Genomic DNA, 8,992 nt, shown 5'->3' on the forward strand with positions numbered 1-8,992 from the left:
AAGATTGCGTTGTCACTACCAATGTCGTCTACAAAGAGGTTTCAATAATGTGTAAATATAATCGAGGATATTAAGTTTTTTTTTTAAGTGAAAAAATTGTTATATATCTTGACAAAAAAATATATCTTCCATACAAATGAATAAGGATACAAATTCATTTCTATAACTGAGTTGTTAGAGAACGAGTACATTTGCCTAATTTATGAAAATACTAAATAATGATTGATACTGCTAATTCTACACAAGCAATATAAAGTAAACCCGAGACCAATTAAAGCAAGTAAAAGATTTTATTGATCACGGTAAAGGCCCTAAGTACAATCTACTTGGTTGCTCTGAGTACCGACTGACTGCGGTCGGGATTCTCTAGTAACAACCTATCGATCGTCCAAAAGTCCCTTCCACTGTAGCTACTGTGGGTATTTATAGCCGCTATGCCGGGGACAGGATTCCAGCCGTTCGGCATGTCCTCCACGTAGCCACCACGTGTCATCCTCCCGGGTGCCCTGCCTGTCGATGTAGAGAGCCGCCACGTGTCCTTTATCAGCTCTCTCGCCAAAGGGCTACCGCTCGGTGGTCGACACTGTCGCTCGGGCAACTCCCGACCGGGTTCTTCACGAGGAGCCCGACCTGTTACCTGCAAAGATAAAAGAGAAAAGGACGAAGGCATTTCGGTCGTGGTGAAGCTATGTCGGTCGGGATATTCCCTACCAATAGCCCCCCAGCCCGGGCCTTTTTGATCGTCCGGGAAAAAACGGGACGGGATGAAGAAGCCCAACCGCCGGCCATCAACCCGACCTGCCAGCTGTCATTCCTCTCCTCGCCACGTGTCGGCCACTGCCGGCCTCTGCGACTACAACCGTCGCCTCGGAATCAGTGCGGGTCGTGTCAAGCAAGTGGGCTCGTTCCCGCCTAAATGCTCTCCTATAAATAGGCCCTTGAGGCCCTCATTTGAACTTTCCTCACTCTTTTGCTTCAGTCGGTACTCTCAGAGAGCCCCGAGCAGAGCACCTTAGCAAGGCAGTCGAGCAAGGAAACCTTCAAGCTTTCATCCGCAAAGTTCCTCCACTCGGTAAGTTCTCAACCCCTCCTTTTACTTTGCGCTTTCATTTATAAGTAGGACTGATAGGCCAACTAACTGTCCCGGACGTCTCAAGTCCCTTACTAACCCCGACCGACCTTTAGGTAAATCGAAATGACGGACTCTGACAGCCAGAACGCCTCGATCGCGGACTACGACGAGGAGGTCGAGTACCTCAGCGACGAGGAGGTGGACATCATGTCCTACTCTCCCGAGGTCACCCACCGACCGGCGCCAGCCCCCGAGCGGGCTTCCGAACAAGACAACACGTCAAGCTCCTCCGGGTCATCGAGCTCCAGCTCAAGCGGATCGGGGAGTTCCGGCGAAGAGGAAGAAGAAGCAGCCTCATCAGGCAGACAGGGCTCCCCGACCGAAGGCGTTAGGGAAACGCCTACCCGGGTGGTTGGGGACCACCCGGAAACTGCTCCTCGACGAGGCGACCGGGAAAATACTCCCGAGCCGGCCGAGGACGATACAGCTGGGCCGAGCGCACCAGCAGTGATGGAGTTCGAATTCTTGAACAGCGAGAATGTCGAACAACAAATGAGCCGATTGACCAAAGGCGAAGCGGCTAGGATTGCTGAAAGGCTCAGAGGTCGGGTGGAATTTGACACGAGCCGAAAGCTAGGGAATGTGATCGATCGGCACCGAGGCAAGTGGATCGGGATGCATTACGACTCCCTGATGGCCCCGATCGCCATTCCCTTCCCCCCCCCCCCCCCCCCTCTTGACGGCCTTCTTGGCATACTACCGGGTCGTCCCGGCTCAGATCTGCCCCAACTCGCACCGGATCATCGCCTGCTTTCCCCAGATATGCGCTCGGCACGAAGCCGCCTGCACGATGGAGTTATTCAACTACATCTACCAGGTCAAAGCTCTCCCGGGCAGCTACGGAGGCGGGTTTCTAATGCTGCAGTCTCGGGCGGACATGTGCGCCATCAAAGGCCTGCCCGGGAACAACAAGGGGTGGAAGAATAGAATTTTTTCCATCAAATACGATCCCTGGATCCTCACGGTCGACCGCGCTTGGAGCACCCACTTTCGGAAACAAGTGGTGCCGGACGAGACACAAGCGCTTAAGGAGACGGTCGCTCGGATCTCGAGCGAGCTGCACGAGTATACAATCTTCCGAACGGCTGAGAGTCTCGAGGCGGCTAATCTCCCGCCCCCTACATATGAGCTACGGGAAAAATATCTGCCCGTACCTATGGGCGTGACGGTCGCCAAGCCGTCGAGGCGGAAGAAGAAAGGTTTAACCCGAGCTTCTCTTCTCGATCTAACTTTATATTCCGATCAATCTAACTCTGCTTCTTTATTTGCAGCCATGGCAGAGTTCGGAGACGAAGATGCCCCCCTTCCCCCGCCCGCCAAGATCTCCCTTGGCGGCAAGAAGAAGGCGAAGGCGAAGCCAGCCGGGGAAAAGGAGATCCCCTCGGCCCGACCGCTAAGCGCCTCGACCGTGACGACGGCCGAGGGCTTCATCGTCGAGCCCTCAGACGTCCTGGTCACCCGGGTGGAAGTCGCCCGTGGTAAGGAGAAGGTCTCCGACCGGGGCGTAACCGAGGTAGGCGGAATGAAACGCCGTCGAGAACAACGCAGTCCAAGCCCCTCGGTCGGGCGAGGGAAGGACGACGCGTCCATATTGGCCCGGATCGGCAACGCCGGGCCAGCTAGGGAGGATCTGGGGAAGATGACCCCGACCCAAGTGGCCGAGAGGATTGGCCACGACCTGGCCGAGGTAAGCTTTCTCCCACTGCCTTTCTCTTTTTGTACAAGTATCTTCATCCAGGCTAATCCCAAATATCTTTTTGTACCGCAGATTTCCAGAGCGGCCCAGCTCCTACAAGGTCGGGCCATGCTGGCCGAAGAAGCCGACCATCACAAGAAGACGGCCGCTCGTCGCTTGAAGGAAATCAAGGACATCCAGGCCGAGCTGGAGAAGGCCCAGAAGGGCCTAAAGAAGAGCGAGGAAGACCGGGTTCTCGCGAAGAAGGTCGCCCAACGGGCGATCGGGGAAGCCAAGGAGCTGAAGCCCCGACTCGACAATCCGAGCGAGTTGGTGCAGTCTGTCTTCAAGGACAGCGAGTCGGGCTCGGCGTTTCTCACAGCGGCCCGGGGAACAAAGGTCGGAGAGGACCTAATCCTCTCTTTTGGACGATGGGCCTTCAAAGCCGGGCAACGCAAAATGCTCGAGCGGGCTCGTACCCGGATGGAGCAAGCTCTTGAAGGAGACGACCTCCAGCTGGTCCTATCGACCTTGCCCCCAGACCTAGCTGACCCCGGTCCCTCTCCCTTCGCTCCGAAAGAAAGGGCGGCCGAGCCTGGTGGATCGTCTGCGGCCACTCCGAGCGGGAAGGAAGCGGCTGCTGGAGCTCAGGAAGTGAAGAAGTAGAATAGGCTTCTTCTTTTTTGTAAAGGAACACTGATCGGGAGCCCGGTCCCGAATTTGTACCGGGCACTCTTTTTCAATCAATGAAACTCGTTTTTTGTTAAACTTATGTCGTTCGTCTTTCTTTCTGCCTTTTTACTTTTAGTCATGCACATGCCGACCCTTAATGCTCGACCTCATGGCCTTTTGGCCCGGTCCTGCACTACTCGATCCGTTCGACGCCCGACCTTATGGCCTTATGGCCCGGTCGTGCATCCGAGATTTCAACGTCAAACTGGCCAGCCCGATCGGGTTTACCCGATCTCCAGGCCTTGTCAAAATTTTGAAAATAGGTAAGCCTCTACGGTCGGGATACTTTCGAGCGACGGGCCTATTAATACTTCCTTCATCCCAGCCCCCACACTATTGTGCGCTCGAGGCACGAGTGGGTGCAATCGTGGAAAGAAGTTGGACGGATCGGGGAATTATGCTGAGAACTCCTGGCTTCCCCGATCAGTGGCGTGACTCGCATGTCCGCCGATGTGGAGCGCATTTGACCGGTCGATAGATTCGCCCGGTCGATATAACTTGAAGATGAACTGATCTGCGTGCACTGAAGGTAAAGAAAATAACCGACCAGGCCGCCGCATGCAAGCGGTCAAGCAATCACCGATCGTATATACATTAAAACCTTCCCGCTCGCAGGCGGTTAATATCTACAAACATAGGAATTTAATTACAAACGACGACCGGGACCTACACACAGGTCAAGCCCCCTCTTCATCCAAAGATTACAAAAAATAGGCTTAATGCCTGAACATAACGAGGTGCTCGGAATTCCAAGTCCCCTCGATTACCCGACCGGTTGTCGTTTCCAGCCGGTATGTACCCGGGCGTACAATTGCGCTAATGATATACGGCCCTTCCCAATTTTGAGCTAGCTTTCCGCCCTCTAAAGGTTGACTGGCCTCCCTTCGTCGTAGAACGTAATCTCCAACTTGAAAATATCGAGGGTTGACCCGAACGTCCTTTGAACACTTAACACGCTTCTGGTGCTCGGCCATACGCCGAGCGGCTAGCTCTCTTTTTTCTTCGACCGCATCGAGATCCATGGCCATCGCATGTTCATTCTCCTCCGCATTGTAGATTCTCTCTCGATCGGTCGGGATCCAAGCCTCGATTGGGAGTCGGGCTTCAGCTCCATAAACCAGGGCGAAAGGGGTCTCCGAAGTAGCTTCCCTCGGGGTCGTCCGATAAGTCCATAAGACATATGGAAACTCATCGGCCCAACTACGACCAGCCGAATGTAGCTTCTTTTTCAGACCTTCCAAAATCGTCCGGTTTGCATTTTCCACTTGACCGTTTCCCTGCGGGTAAGCCACCGACGACCGGATGTGAGTCGTCCCGATTGTGGCCAAAAAGTTCTGGAAGTATTGGCTTACGAATTGGCGGCCATTGTCGCTGATGAGATGTACGGGCACGCCAAAGCGGGAAACTACATTGCGCCAAAGAAAACGAGCACATTGCTGAGAGGTGATCGTGGCTAAGGTCTCGGCTTCTATCCACTTGGAGAAATAATCAATGGCGACAATCACGAACCTTCTCCGACCAGAGAGCTGAGGGAAGGGGCCCAAAATGTCCACCCCCCACCTAGCGAAAGGAATGGCGGTCGTGACTGGCTGGTAGAAGGTTGCCGGTCGTCCAGGCATCCGGGCGAACAGTTGGCACGTCTCACATTCCCGAGCTAACTTTTCACAGTCTAGCTGGAGGGACGGCCAATAGTACCCGATCAGCATGATACGACGGGCAAGCGATCGGCCTCCTTGATGCGAAGAACAAATTCCCGAGTGAAGTTCCTTCATGACTAAATCGGCTTCAAATGCGGTCAAGCAACGCATAAGAGGGCCTCCATACGATCGCCGATAGAGACGACCGTCAAGAACTTGGAACCTCGGGGCTCGCAATTTGGCTTTCCGAGCACGTTGGGGATCATCTGGGAGTCGACCATGCTCGAGGAATTCCTTCAGATCGGTGATCCAATTGTCCTCTACCGGTTGAATTGGATTGACCGGTAGGCGGTGGATGCTGTGTCTCGGGATCACCAAGATCCGAGCTATCTTCGACATGTGTTCCGGGGCGTCTTGAGCCAATTTAGATAAGATATCTGCATCGGCATTATCCAATCGGGGTATGTGTCGGACGGTATACCCCCGGGACTGAGCAAGCTTCTCCATGGCAAGGTCTCGGTATAGCTGCAAACGCTCTCCATTGACTTCATAATCCCCGAGAACTTGCCCGACCACGAGCGCGGAATCCGTTTGAGCTCGGATGTATTCAGCCCCCAAGTCCCGAGCGCACTGTAAGCCATTGACAAATGCTTCGTATTCGGCTTCATTATTGGTCGGGTGGAACTGATACATGAGAGCAAAATAAACCTTGAATCCTTCCGGGCTCGTGACCACCACTCCTCCTCCTGCCCCTTTCTTGCTACTCGACCCGTCAGTAGCCAACGACCACCACTCGGCCTCGGGATCCGCAACCTCAGGAGGTCGGGTATCCCGGGCGGTGCACTCGACCAAGAAATCAGCAAGAGCCTGACCTTTAATTGCTGGTCTCGGTCGGTATTCGATCGCATACTGGGTCAGCATTAACGCCCACTTGACTAGGCGACCTGATGATGAAGCAGTTCGGAGGACTGGGCCGATCGGCTGATCGGTCAACACGCGAATTGCTCGACCTTGGAAATAGGGAGCCAACTTCTTCGCGGCAATGTATAAGGCGTAGACGACCTTCTCTAGCCGGGAGTACCGGAGCTCGGGACCATGTAGCGCGTGGCTTACATAGTACACCGATCGCTGGACCCCTTCCGGATCGGTTCGGCACAACACTGCGCTTACTGCACGATCGGAAACGGCGAGGTACACGTCTAGCTCTTCTTCGAGCTCGGGCTTTAAGAGCACGATCAGTGACATGAGATATTCCTTCAGCTCATCAAAAGCCGCTCGGCACTCTTCGTCCCAGACGAATCCATTAACTTTCTGCAATACCTTGAAGAAAGGTAGAGCGCGCTCGGCTAGCTTGGAGAGGAACCGGCTGAGGGCTGCCAACCGACCGGTCAATTGCTGGACTTCCCGAACGGTGGAAGGTGGTTGCATGTCCAGAATCGCTTTTACTTTGGCCGGGTTGGGCTCAATTCCTCTCTTGGTCATCATATAGCCGAGGAACTTGCCGGTCTGAGCCGCGAATGTGCACTTGGTCGGGTTCAGCCGCAACTGGTACTTCCTCATGATCTGGAAGCACTCCCGGAGGTCCCGAGTGTGGTCGGATCGGTCCCGACTCTTGACCAGCATGTCATCGATGTAAGCTTCCATCGTTCGGCCCAATAGATCGGCAGAGAGCATGTTGACCATCCTCTGGTAGGTCGCTCCTGCGTTCCGGAGGCCGAACGGCATCACTCGGTAACAATACAGCCCGTCCGGGGTCACGAAGGCTGTCTTGCTCTCATCTTCATGGTGCATCATGATCTGATGGTACCCCTTGAAGGCATCCATGAAGCTCATTAATTCGGCCCCGGCCGTCTCGTCGACCATCTGGTGAATGCTCGGTAGAGGATACGGGTCGAGCGGACAGGCCTTGTTGAGGTCCGTAAAATCGATGCACATCCTCCATGCTGGGGGCTTAGGAACAAGAACGATATTTGCCACCCACTCGGGATAGACCACCGGACGGATGTGCTCGATCGCCGCCATCTTTTTGACTTCTTCTCTGACAAATTCGCGGCGATCGGAGGAAAGGTGTCGTGTTTTCTGCACGACCGGCTTGACTGTGGGATCCACGGCCAATTTGTGACAGATGACCGATCGATCGATCCCAGGCATGTCTTCAGGCCCCCCACGCAAAGATATCAGCATACTCCCGGAGTATGGCCAAAACTTCCGCTCGAAGCTCGGGGGTGAGGGTTCGGCCAATCTTAATCTTCCTATCCGGGCGGTCCTCGGACAGGGGAACTTCTTCTATTTCTTCGGAAGGCTCAGGTTGTTCCTTCCGATCCTTAGCCTCCTCCTTGGCTATGGTATTCACATGGGAAGACGGACCGGAGTCGCGTCTATTAACCGCTCGGGTGTAACACTTCCGGGCGGACTGGACGTCGCCACGGATCGGTATTCCTCTTATTGTCTTCTCTCTTCCCCACGCACTTGTCCAATTTTCCCAAGTTAAGCAGACTTCCAACAATTGGCGCAAGTGGGTACACTCCTCGGTGTCATGCCCGGCGCATCGATGGTAAGCACAGTGCTTACTCTTGTCAGGGCTATCTCGATCGGGATGGGGAAGTTTGATGAGATTACAGGACTGTGCGTATTGCATAGCCTCCGCTGCGGATCGGTTCAGGGCCGTAAACTCGCCAGGCCTGGTGCGGGGTCGGGGATTGTCATCTCCCGATCGATGTTCCGCCCGGCCGGCCGGTTTACGGGACGAGGAGCCGACCTCCTGCAAGCGCTTTACGGCGTTCGCCTCGCCGGCGTTGGCATAGTCTGTGACCCTCCGAAGGGCCTCCTCATAAGTGGTCGGGGGGTGTAGGATGAAGTCTTGATACAAATGTCCCGCCCGAAGAGATATGTGAAGCATATGGGTGGCGGTCGCATCGTCCATAGGCTCGACCTCCCCGACCGCTGCCTTCCACTTGACGAGGAAATCGGTCAAGCTTTCCCCTTCTAGCTGCTTGGCCTTCTCAAGATACATGTAGGGCTTTCTCACCACTTTGGAAGTAATAAACTTCCTCACAAACTTGATCGCCAAAGTGTCAAATTTGTCGATCGAGCCCGATTGTAAGGTCCGAAACCATTCTGCTGCTCGACCGGTGAGCGTAGAGTAGAATGCCCTACACATTACGGCATCTGAAACGCCCTTCATCATCATGTTGCTGTAAAAATCATTCACATGGGCTTCAGGGTCTGCCCGTCCGTCATAACTCTTCTCTCCAGAGACCTTCAAGTCGAGCGGGTAAGGCTGGGCCATTACCGCTGCTGTGAAAGGCGTCTGGTGCAGGGTCGATTGGTTGACCGGGGATGTTGCAGGGTACGCACTCCTGAGCTGCGCAACTTCCGCCTGGAGGTTATAGAGCAATCCTCGGGTTTCGTTGAGCTCGGCGGTTTGGACGGCTTGGGCTGTTTCCCGAGCGCGTCGCCGTCGGTGTGATCTCGACCCGCTATGCCCAGATGAAGCCTCCTGACTAGCGTCCTGCATGTGCATGTCTTCTGGTTGGCGATTCGGATCTTGGGGTCCCAATCTTTGCCGCATTTCCGGTCGAAGACGGTCAAAAGCTACCGCTCGGGCAACTTCCTCAGGGTCCTCCGCTCGGGCGGGAACCTCTTCTGCTTGCTGGGCCTGCCGTGGTGCCTCCATCGCGACAGCACCCCCCGACCCCAACCGCGAACGAGCCGATCGTCGAGCCCGGGAAGTGGGCTGATGCTGCGGCTCTACCTGAGCGGCCGGGTATACTGGAGGGGCGGCGGCTGGAGCCGTGTACGCAGGCGTGAACGGTG

The sequence above is a fragment of the Ipomoea nil genome, unplaced genomic scaffold, assembly GCF_001879475.1.
Source record: "Ipomoea nil cultivar Tokyo-kokei standard unplaced genomic scaffold, Asagao_1.1 scaffold1570, whole genome shotgun sequence".
Classification (NCBI taxonomy): Eukaryota; Viridiplantae; Streptophyta; class Magnoliopsida; order Solanales; family Convolvulaceae; genus Ipomoea; species Ipomoea nil.